The 10,121-nt window shown below is 41.8% G+C and overlaps 1 non-coding gene across 1 annotated transcript; it reads left to right on the top strand.

The window, feature by feature from the left end:
- The first annotated feature begins 700 nt into the window (after nt 1-700).
- LOC130938467 (small nucleolar RNA R71) lies at nt 701-804 on the top strand. Its single transcript, XR_009069630.1, has one exon. It is a non-coding gene; the product is annotated as a small nucleolar RNA R71 (small nucleolar RNA).
- The last annotated feature ends 9,317 nt before the right edge of the window (nt 805-10,121 follow it).

Here is a 10,121-nt window from a genome sequence, read left to right as displayed (position 1 = left end):
ACTGGGAGGAGTTTCAATGACTTTCTTACTCAGCTGGCCTACTTGTGCCTCCAGATTTCTGATGGAGGATCTTATTTCACTCATGAAACTGAAAGTGGCCTTTGACAGATCAGAGACTAGATTGGCTAAATTAGAAGTATTTTGTTCAGAATTCTCTGTCTGTTGCTGAGAAGATGATGGAAAAGGCTTGCTATTGCTTAGCCTATTGCGTCCACCATTGTTAAAGCCTTGTTGAGGCTTTTGTTGATCCTTCCATGAGAAATTTGGATGATTTCTCCATGATGAATTATAGGTGTTTTCATAAGGTTCACCCATGTAATTAACCTCTGCCATTGCAGGGTTCTCAGGATCATAAGCTTCTTCAGAAGCTGCCTCTTTAGTACTGTTGGATGCATTTTGCCATCCATTCAGACTTTGAGAAATCATGTTGACTTGCTGAGTTAACACTTTGTTCTGAGCCAATATGGCATTCAGAGCATCAATTTCAAGAACTCTTTTCTTCTGGGGTATCCCATTATTCACGGAATTCCTCTCAGAAGTGTACATAAATTGGTTATTTGCAACCATGTCAATGAGTTCTTGAGCCTCTTCAGGCGTTTTCTTTAGGTGAATAGATCCACCTGCAGAATGGTCCAATGACATTTTCGAAAACTCAGATAGACCATAATAGAATATATCTAATATGGTCCATTCTAAAAACATGTCAGATGGACACCTTTTGGTCAGCTGCTTGTATCTTTCCCAAGCTTCATAGAGGGATTCACCATCTTTCTGTTTGAAGGTCTGAACATCCACTCTAAGCTTGCTCAGCTTTTGAGGAGGAAAGAATTTATCCAAGAAAGCCGTGACCAGCTTATCCCAAGAGTCCAGGCTATCCTTATGTTGTGAATCCAACCATATTCTAGCTCTGTCTCTTACAGCAAAAGGGAAAAGCATGAGTCTGTAGACTTCAGGATCAACTCTATTCGTCTTAACAGTCTCACAAATCTGCAAGAACTCGGTTAAAAACTGGTAAGGATCTTCAGACGGAAGTCCATAAAACTTGCAGTTCTATTGCATTAAAGCAACTAGTTGAGGCTTAAGCTCAAAATTATTGGCTCCAATGGCAGGAATGGAGATGCTTCTTCCATCAAATTTGGACGTTGGTTTTGTGAAGACACCAAGCATTCCCCTTGCATTATTGTTGTTGGGTTCGGCTGCCATCTCCTTCTCTTGTTCTAATGTTTCTGAAAGGTTACCTTTAGATTGTTGTAATTTAGCTTCTCTTAGTTTCCTCTTCAGAGTCCTTTCAGGTTCAGGATCAGTTTCAACAAGAGTGCTTTTGTTCTTGTTCCTGCTCATATGAAAGAGAAGAAAACAAGAAAAGAAGAGGAATCCTCTATGTCACAGTATAGAGATTTCTTTATTTTAGTAGAAAAAGAAAGGGGAGAAGAGTGAAGAAGAGTGGGTTCGGATATTTAGATGAAGAGAGGTGAAGAGAAGTGTTAGTAAATAAATTAAATAGAATAAGAGAGAAGAGATAGAAAATTTCGAAAATAATTTTGAAAAAGAGGTTAGTATTTTCGAAAATTAAAGATAGGATAAAATTAAAATTAAAATTTAAAACAAAAAGAGCTTTTGAAAAAGAGATGAATATTTTCGAAAATTAGAGAGGGAAAAGTAGTTAGGTGGTTTTGAAAAAGATAAGAAACAAACAAAAAGTCAAATAGTTAGTTGAAAAAGATATTAAAATCAAATTTGAAAAGGTTAGAAGATAAGAAGTTAGATAAGATATTTTGAAATCAAATTTTGAAAAAGATAAGATAAAAGATAAAAAGATTTAATTCAAAAAAAATTTGAAATTACTTACTTCACTAACAAGAAATTACAAGATAAGTTTCTAGAACTTAAAGATTGAACCTTTCTTAACAAGAAAGTAACAAACTTCAAATTTTTGAATCAATCACATTAATTATTAGTGAATTTTTGAAAATATGATATAAAGATAAGAAAAAGATTTTGAAAATATTTTGAAAAAGATTTTTGAAATTTTCAAAAAATAGAAAAAAAAATGAAAAAGATATAATTTTTGAAAAAGGTTTTGAAAAGATAAGATTTTTAAAATTGAAAATTTGACTTGACTTGTAAGAAACAATTAATTTTGAAAATTTTTGACTAAGTCAACTCAAATTTTCGAAAAGAGCAATGCTAGGGGGCCAGCAACTTTTGTGATTATTAACCATCAACTAGCCATCAATGATGATTTGATGGTGTGAGATTGGTGTGAGATTTTATCCAATGGCTCACCTTTCTCTGCTGGTTACATGCTGGCCAAAATTCAATAGAATTGCTGGCCCCCTAGACTTTCCCTTTCGAAAATTATGAGAAAAATAAGAAAAAGATATTTTTTTGATTTTTTTGAATTTTTAATTATGAGAGAGAAAAACACAAACATGACCCAAAACATAAAAATTTTGGATCAAACACATAATGCATGCAAGAACACTATGAATGTCAAGATGAACACCAAGAACACTTTGAAGATTATGATGAACATCAAGAACATATTTTTGAAAAATTTTTGATGCAAAGAAAACATGCAAGACACCAAACTTAGAAATCTTTAATGCATGGCCTCTAACAAACGAAAAATGCATATGAAAAACAACAAACAACACAAAGCAAGAAAACATCAAGATCAAACAAGAAGACTTGTCAAGAACAACCTGAAGATCATGAAGAACACTATGAATGCATGGAATTTTCGAAAAAAATAATGCATAGATTTAAAAAAAAACATGCAATTGACACCAAACTTAAAAATTGACTCAAGACAAGAAACACAAAATGTTTTTGATTTTTATGATTTTATTAATTTTTTTTGGATTTTTTATTAATTTTTTCGAAAATAAAGTTTGGAAAAACGAAAAAATAAAAGAAAAATTTTGAAAAAGATTTTTGAAAAGAAAATTACCTAATCTGGGCAACAAGATGAACCGTCAATTGTCCATACTCGAACAATCCCCGGCAACGGCGCCAAAAACTTGGTGTTGTTGCCGGATCAAAAGAGAACTTGGCGCTGTAGTTGCACGTAATTGTAATTAGAACAATCCCCGGCAACGGCGCCAAAAACTTGGTGGACGAAATTGTGATCCTCAAAGTTGGTCTCTTTGTATTTGTATGAAATCAAAAATACCCCAAAGAGATCATGGTGTGATGAATTGGGATCTTAATAATCCCTGGTGTGATCATAACTCCGTTCAACTTAACCAGCAAGTGTACTGGGTCATCCAAGAAATACCTTACGTGAGTAAGGGTCGATCCCACAGAGATTGTTGGTATGAAGCAAGCTATGGTCACCTTGTAAATCTCATTTAGGCAGATTAAATGGTTTATGATGAGTTCGAAAATTAATAATAAACAGAAAATAAAAAGGGATAGAAATACTTATGTAAATCAATAATGGGAATTTCAGATAGGCATATGGAGGTGCTGTGCTCCTTTCGAATCTCTACTTTCTTATTACATTCATCCAATCCTTCTTATTCCTTTCCATGGCAAGCTGTATGTAGGGCATCACCGTCTTCAATGGCTACGTTTAATCCTCTCGGGAAAACGGTCCTATGCGCTGTCACTGCATGGCTAATCGTCTGGAGGCATCACCCTTGTTGATGGCTACATCCCATCCTCTCAGTGAAAATGGTCCAAATGCTCTGTCACAGCATGGCTAATCATCTGTCGGTTCTCAATCAGGTTGGAATAGAATTCATTGATTTTTTTGCGTCTGTCACTAACGCCCAGCCTTCAGGAGTTTGAAGCTCGTCACAGTCATTCAATACCGGAATCCTACTCGGAATACCACAGACAATGTTAGACTTTCCAAATTCCCAGGATCCTACTCGGAATACCACAGACAAGGTTAGACTTTCCGGATCCCCATGAATGCCGCCATCTATCTAGCTTATACCACAAAGATTCTGTTAGGGAATCTAAGAGATATGCGCCCGGTCTAAGGTAGAACGGAAGTGGTTGTAAGTCACGCGCGTTCATAGGTGAGAATGATGATGAGTGTCACGGATCATCACATTCATCAAGTTGAAGTGCAACGTATATCTCGGAATAAGAATAAAAGAGAATTGAATAGAAAGTAATGGTAATTGTATTAAAACTTGAGGTACAGCAGAGCTCCACACCCTTAATCTATGGTGTGCAGAAACTCCACCGTTGAAAATACATAAGTGAAAGGTTCAGGCATGGCCGAATGGGCAGCCCCCATGATCTGAGAACTAAACGTCCCAAGATGTTCCTTAGATCTAAAGTGATCAAAAAGATATCTAATACAATAGTTAAATGTCCTATATATACTAGACTAGCTACTAGGGTTTACATGAGTAAGTAATTGATGCATAAATCCACTTCCGGGGCCCACTTGGTGTATGCTTGGGCTGAGCTTGATCTATCCACGAGCTGAGGCTTTTCTTGGAGTTGAACGCCGAGTTATAGCGTGTTTCTGGCGTTCAACTCCGGGTTATGACGTGTTTCTGGCGTTTAACTCCAGACAGCAGCATGTACTTGGCATTGAGCGACACTTTACGTCATCAATTTCCGAATAAAGTATGAACTATTATATATTGCTGGAAAGCTCTGGATGTCTACTTTTCAACGCCGTTGAGAGCGCACCATTTGGAGTTTTGTAGCTCCAGAAAATCTATTTTGAGTGCAGGGAGGTCAGATTCCAACAGCATCAGCAGTCCTTTTGTCAGCCTTTTTCAGAGTTTTGCTCAAGTCCCTCAATTTCAGCCAGAAATTACCTGAAATTACAGAAAAACACACAAACTCATAGTAAAATCCAGAAATGTGAATTTAACATAAAAACTAATGAAAACATCCCTAAAAGTAGCTTGAACTTACTAAAAACTACCTAAAAACAATGCCAAAAAGCGTATAAATTATCCGCTCATCAGAAGACCCCGTCAAGGATGTTACAACTGACGCTAAAGAGGATGTTGCACAACCTCCAATGCGGATATCTTATGAAGAACTGGACGGAGTAACTCAAGACGCATGTTTCTTTGATGATGATAGTCACCAGTCAAGTCCTCCTAGTGATGAACTTGTAGCCGCGAGTGAATTCTCTGAGACAGAAGAATCTTCCCCAAGTGAATACGAAGATGATGTAGAGGTCGACTTTTCTCAACCTCCTATTTATGACTCAAGTGATGAGGAAGATATGAAAGACTTTGACTAGAACATGGCTGGAATGGAAAAGGTTTGCAAGGAAGTGGAGGAATCCACTGAAGACCACAAGGGAGTAGATCTTGCAGAACCACTGGAAACACTGATTCCAAGGCCATTACCACCCAATACAGACTTCAAGTGGGTAAAATCCTTGACTCTTATCTTTATTTTTTCACTTGAATATGTTTTGCTTGAAACAGATGGCCAGCTTAGAGCTCTTTGCGGCTTTAAGAGAAAAAGGGAAATGACTCGCACTCAGCGCTGGTATGCAAGATCCAATGAGGTTTCGCACTTCAATTTGAGGTGCAGAAGTTAGTGTCAAGCTCACTTGATAGGATCTCGGAAAACGTTTGGTCATCTTGGTGAGAATCTAATTTCCAAACCGCCCGGATGGAAAAGTATAGATCAAAACAAAGGCAGATTTGGAACCAAAGTTTGGGATCCTGGAAAATACTTTGATATTCATCACCCCGGGAGTCTGAAAATCTGTTTGAAGCTGCTCAGAAGCTTTACATGCCTAGTTTGGGACCCCGGAGGCTATTGGCATTCCAAGCATTGGTGGAGATTTTTGGATGAATTTAAACATAAGCCACCATAACAGGAAGCTCATCAAATGTCCAACTTAAGGACTTTAACTAAAAGTGCTAGGTGGGAGACAACCCACCATGGTATGATCGTTCCTTCTTCATTTTTATTTGTTTTCAAGTTTTATTTTATTTTATTGTATTGAACCTGGAGTTTTGCATAACATTCATATTGGCTTGCATTTTGCATTCAGTTAAAAAAAAAGGGGGGCGTGGGATGCGACCGCATCACTCATGCGATCGCGTCAGTTCTGATAAAACACCCCCACGCGTCCGCGTCAATCACACGGTCGCGTGACCTAGAAATCGGCGTAAAGACCCAATACCCAGAAAGTTGGGCTGGAATCGTGTGGCCATTGTGCATTTCACACAAAATGAACCACGCGGTCGCGTCCCTGACGCGATCGCGTCACATACACAAACATTAATCCCACGCGACAGCGTGAGCGACGCGATCGCGTCGCATGGATAGCACACCACCCCAAAGGAGACAGAGAGTTGCGCTGACACGACGCTGGCATCGTGCGTTTAGCACAATTTCCAGCCACGCGATCGCATGCCTCAAGCGATCGCGTCATTCCCTCTTTTTCCCACTCCATGCGATTGCGCAACCCACGCGATCGCGCAACCCACGCGATCGCGCAACCCACGCGATCGCGTCAACCACTACTACACCCCAGTCATGTGACCGCGTGCTCCACGCGATCGCGTGAATTCAAATTTATAACCCCCCCGAGCCACGCGAACCCTATTCGTCACGCCCCCCACCCATCTTCTTCATCTCTTCTCTCCACAGCCACTATACCCAACCACCACCCAGCCCCCACCACCGACCACCTAGAAGCAACCACCACGCCACCCCCTCCTCCTTCCCCCTCTTTCTTCCTCTCCTCTTCTCCCTCCAACGCCGCTGACCCCTCCGCGATTGCCGCCCACCGAGCCGCCACAACAGCAGCCACAATAGCCACGCCACCCTCCTCCGCCATGCCGGACGCCACCACCTCTATCCCCCGGTCACCTCTCTGCCTCACTCTGCTTAATTCGCCTACCAGGTTCCGCAGAACGCCACCCTTCTATCATTCTTAGTTCATTCCATATTTTTTCTGTTTATGTTTATCATTAGGCTAGTTAGATATGCATATTGTAGTGGATTCTAGGTTGTTAGGTAGCCTAGGATGTGGTTAGTGGATTTAGGCCTGATAATTGCGCTGTTCGTGTTTCTTGCTTTATGATTTTCGCAATTCTGATGTTTCTGTGATGTTGCTATTGTTCATATATTGTACTTTCTTATTTCATGCTATTTTTACATTGCCTTTTTCATGTTCATACTCCTTATATGTAATTGCAGCTTTATTTTTTATTCATATGAACTATCCTGTTGCTTTTTATTTTCCGGGACAGTCCAATTTTAGCCAAAATACTGCCCAGTTTTCTGTAAAATGTTTCCATTCATGTCTTGGTTTTGGCATTTTCAACTATGCTTTCCTTAGATTTCACCAAAGTAATTCATGAATGCCAGGGCACGCATTCTTATTCTCTTTGATCTCCTGGTTCATAAATTGCATTTTTGATGTTTGATTCCAATTTTTGCTATTTCTATTTCTATCTGAATCATCATCAACTTATTTGCCTATTTGCCTCCTATTTTTATTATATCCTGGTTTTCTGTTTTTCAGGATGTCAGATTCCCAGAGAAAGGGAAAAGGAAAGGCTACCACTGGCAAACGTAAAGGAGGAGATTCATCTATGTCTATCATAGATCTTATGTATGATGCCTCCTGGCGGGAGAAACACTTTACCGCGTAGGAGAAGGCTGACCAGCTACTCCCTGCTACTGATCCCATAAGGTTTGCAAACCGATACTGCGAGTTGAAATATCCGGCGTTTGCAACCTCCAGGAACCTGTACTTAGAGCGGACTCTGAAAATCCTAAATAAACTCCAGCAATACACCTCTGATCAGATAAAAGAAAGAGGCTGGTTCTTCTTGGAGAGAAACCTTACAGAGGTCAATGCATCTTGGGTAAGAAAATTTTACTGCAATTACTTCATCACTTCCCTGGATGCAGTGAACTTAAGAGGCAAGCAGATACTGGTCACTGAAGAGGCCATTGAGGACATTCTGCAGCTCCCACCTAAGTCCGATCAGCCTGATGGTTACAAAAGGGCTGAGGAGGACATGCGCTTTATGCGATTTGATTGGGATGCAGTCAAGGCGAGAATTCCCTTGACTAGACTGTTCCATGGGAATTGGGTCAGGACACCACCATGCCTAAGAGAATCAAGCGGATTTACTTAAATGATGAGGCTCGGCTATGGCACCAGATCTTGAGCAACTATATTATGCCGAGTACCCATGAGATCGTGATACCGGCCGCTATGATCACCCTCCTTTGGTGTGTGATGGAGGGTAAGGACCTGTACCTGCCACGCTTTATCCGGTCCTACATGGCCAGGGTCCACGTCCGAGGCACTCTTCCCTTTCCCTATTTGGTTACACAGCTGGGCCGTCGAGCTGACGTGCCTTGGGAGGATGCCGATGAGAAGCCACCGGCTGCAGACTGCAGGAAGATTATTCCTCACAGTAGAAACTTTCTAGCTTTGGGCTACAGACCCCCACCCTTCACTGCTACTGATGAGACAGCTACACCTTCCACTGGTCCTTCTTCCTCCACAGCTACCCCTACTACCACTACTGCCCCTCCACCTGCCTCAGAGCCAGTTTATCATCTAATGCACCACTTGTTTCAGCCCCTAGACAGTATGGAGCGCCGCAACCGGCACCAGTATGAGAGATCTGAGCATCGCAGCCAGCGATGTTATGAGCACCTGAAGCTGTTGATACGATCTGGCAGTGACATCCCCTCCGAGCCTGACACACCATCGGAGCCATCTGAGGAGGAGGCGGATGAGCATGAGGAGGAGACCCATCCACAGAGAGAGTCAGAGCAGGCAGGCACAGAGTAGGCTGCACCATAGTAGGAGGTCCCACATCAGATCCAGGCTGCAGATCTCGAGATCCCTATACAGTCAGCACCTCATCTGCAGCAGCCAGATCCTCAGACCACCACCACAGAGACTCCAGCTACCCATCCTTCTAGGTAGGGGTGTGCATGATTCAGTTTTTCTATAAACTGAACTGAAACTGCACTAAACCATTTTAAATGGTTTAAAAACTGAACCAAACTGCTTTGTCACATATAAAACTGGTTCTAAACCAGTTTATAATACAGTGCACCAGTTTAAACCAGTTCATAAAAATAAAACTGGTTTTAATTAAAAAAACCAGTTTAAACTGGTTTATAGGATAAAACTAGTTTTCAGACTCTCCCTCTTTCTTTCCCTCTCTCTCTCTCCCCTCTCACTCTCTCTTTCTCTCCTCTCCCTTTCTCTCTCCCTCCCTCCTCCCTCTCTCTCTCCCCCCTCTCTCTCCCTCTCTCTATCTCTCTCTCTCTCTTCCTCTCTCTTTCTCTCTCCTTTTCCTCTCCTGCTCTCTCTCTCTCTTCTTCCCTCACTCTCTCCTTCTCCCCTCTCTCTCCGTTCTCTCTTTTTTCTCTCTCTTCTCCTCTCCCTCTCTCTCATTTCTCTCTTTCTTTCTCTATCTTCTTCTCTCCCTTTCTCCCCCTCCTTTCTCTCTCTTCCTCCTCTTTATTTTCCTTTTTCCTCTCTCTCCCCTTCCCCTCTTTCTCCCCTCCCCTCTCTTTGTCTTCCTCTCTCTCTCCCTCTCTCCCTCTTCTCTCTTCCTCTCTCTTTCTCTCTCCCTTTTCTCCCTCTCTATCCCTTTCTCTCATTCTCTCTCTCTCCCCTATCCCTCTTCCTCTCTCTCCTTTCCTCTCCCCCTCTCCCTCTTCCCCCTCTCTCTCTCTTTCTCTCCCTCTCTCTCCGTCCTCCCTCCTCTCTCTCTCTCTCTTTCTCTCTCCATCCCCTTTTCCTCTCTTCTCTTCTTTGCTCCCTCTCTCTCTCTCTCTCCTCTCTCTTCTCTTCTCTCTCGCTCCCCTTCTTTCTCCCCCTCCCTCTCTTTGTCTTCCTCTCTCTCTCTCCACCTTTTCCTTTTCTCTCTCTTCCCCTCTCTCTCCCTATCTCCATCTCTCTCTCACTCTTCTCTCTCTCTCTCTCTCCCCTGCCCCTCTTTCTTCCCCTCCCTTTTCTTTCGCTCTCCTTTTCTCCCTCTCTATCCCTTTCTCTTATTTTTCTCTCTCCCTTATCCCTCTCTCCCATTTCTCTCTCTCTTTCTCTCTCTCTCCTTCTCTCTGTCTCTCTCAACTTTTCTCCCTCTCTCTTCCTCCTTCTCTCTTTCCTTGCGCTCTTTTTTTTCCTTCTC

Source organism: Arachis stenosperma, chromosome 6 (genome assembly GCF_014773155.1).
Source record: "Arachis stenosperma cultivar V10309 chromosome 6, arast.V10309.gnm1.PFL2, whole genome shotgun sequence".
NCBI lineage: Eukaryota > Viridiplantae > Streptophyta > Magnoliopsida > Fabales > Fabaceae > Arachis > Arachis stenosperma.
The sequence above is the reverse complement of the archived record's forward strand: the minus strand, read 5'-3'. Positions and strand labels throughout refer to the sequence as shown.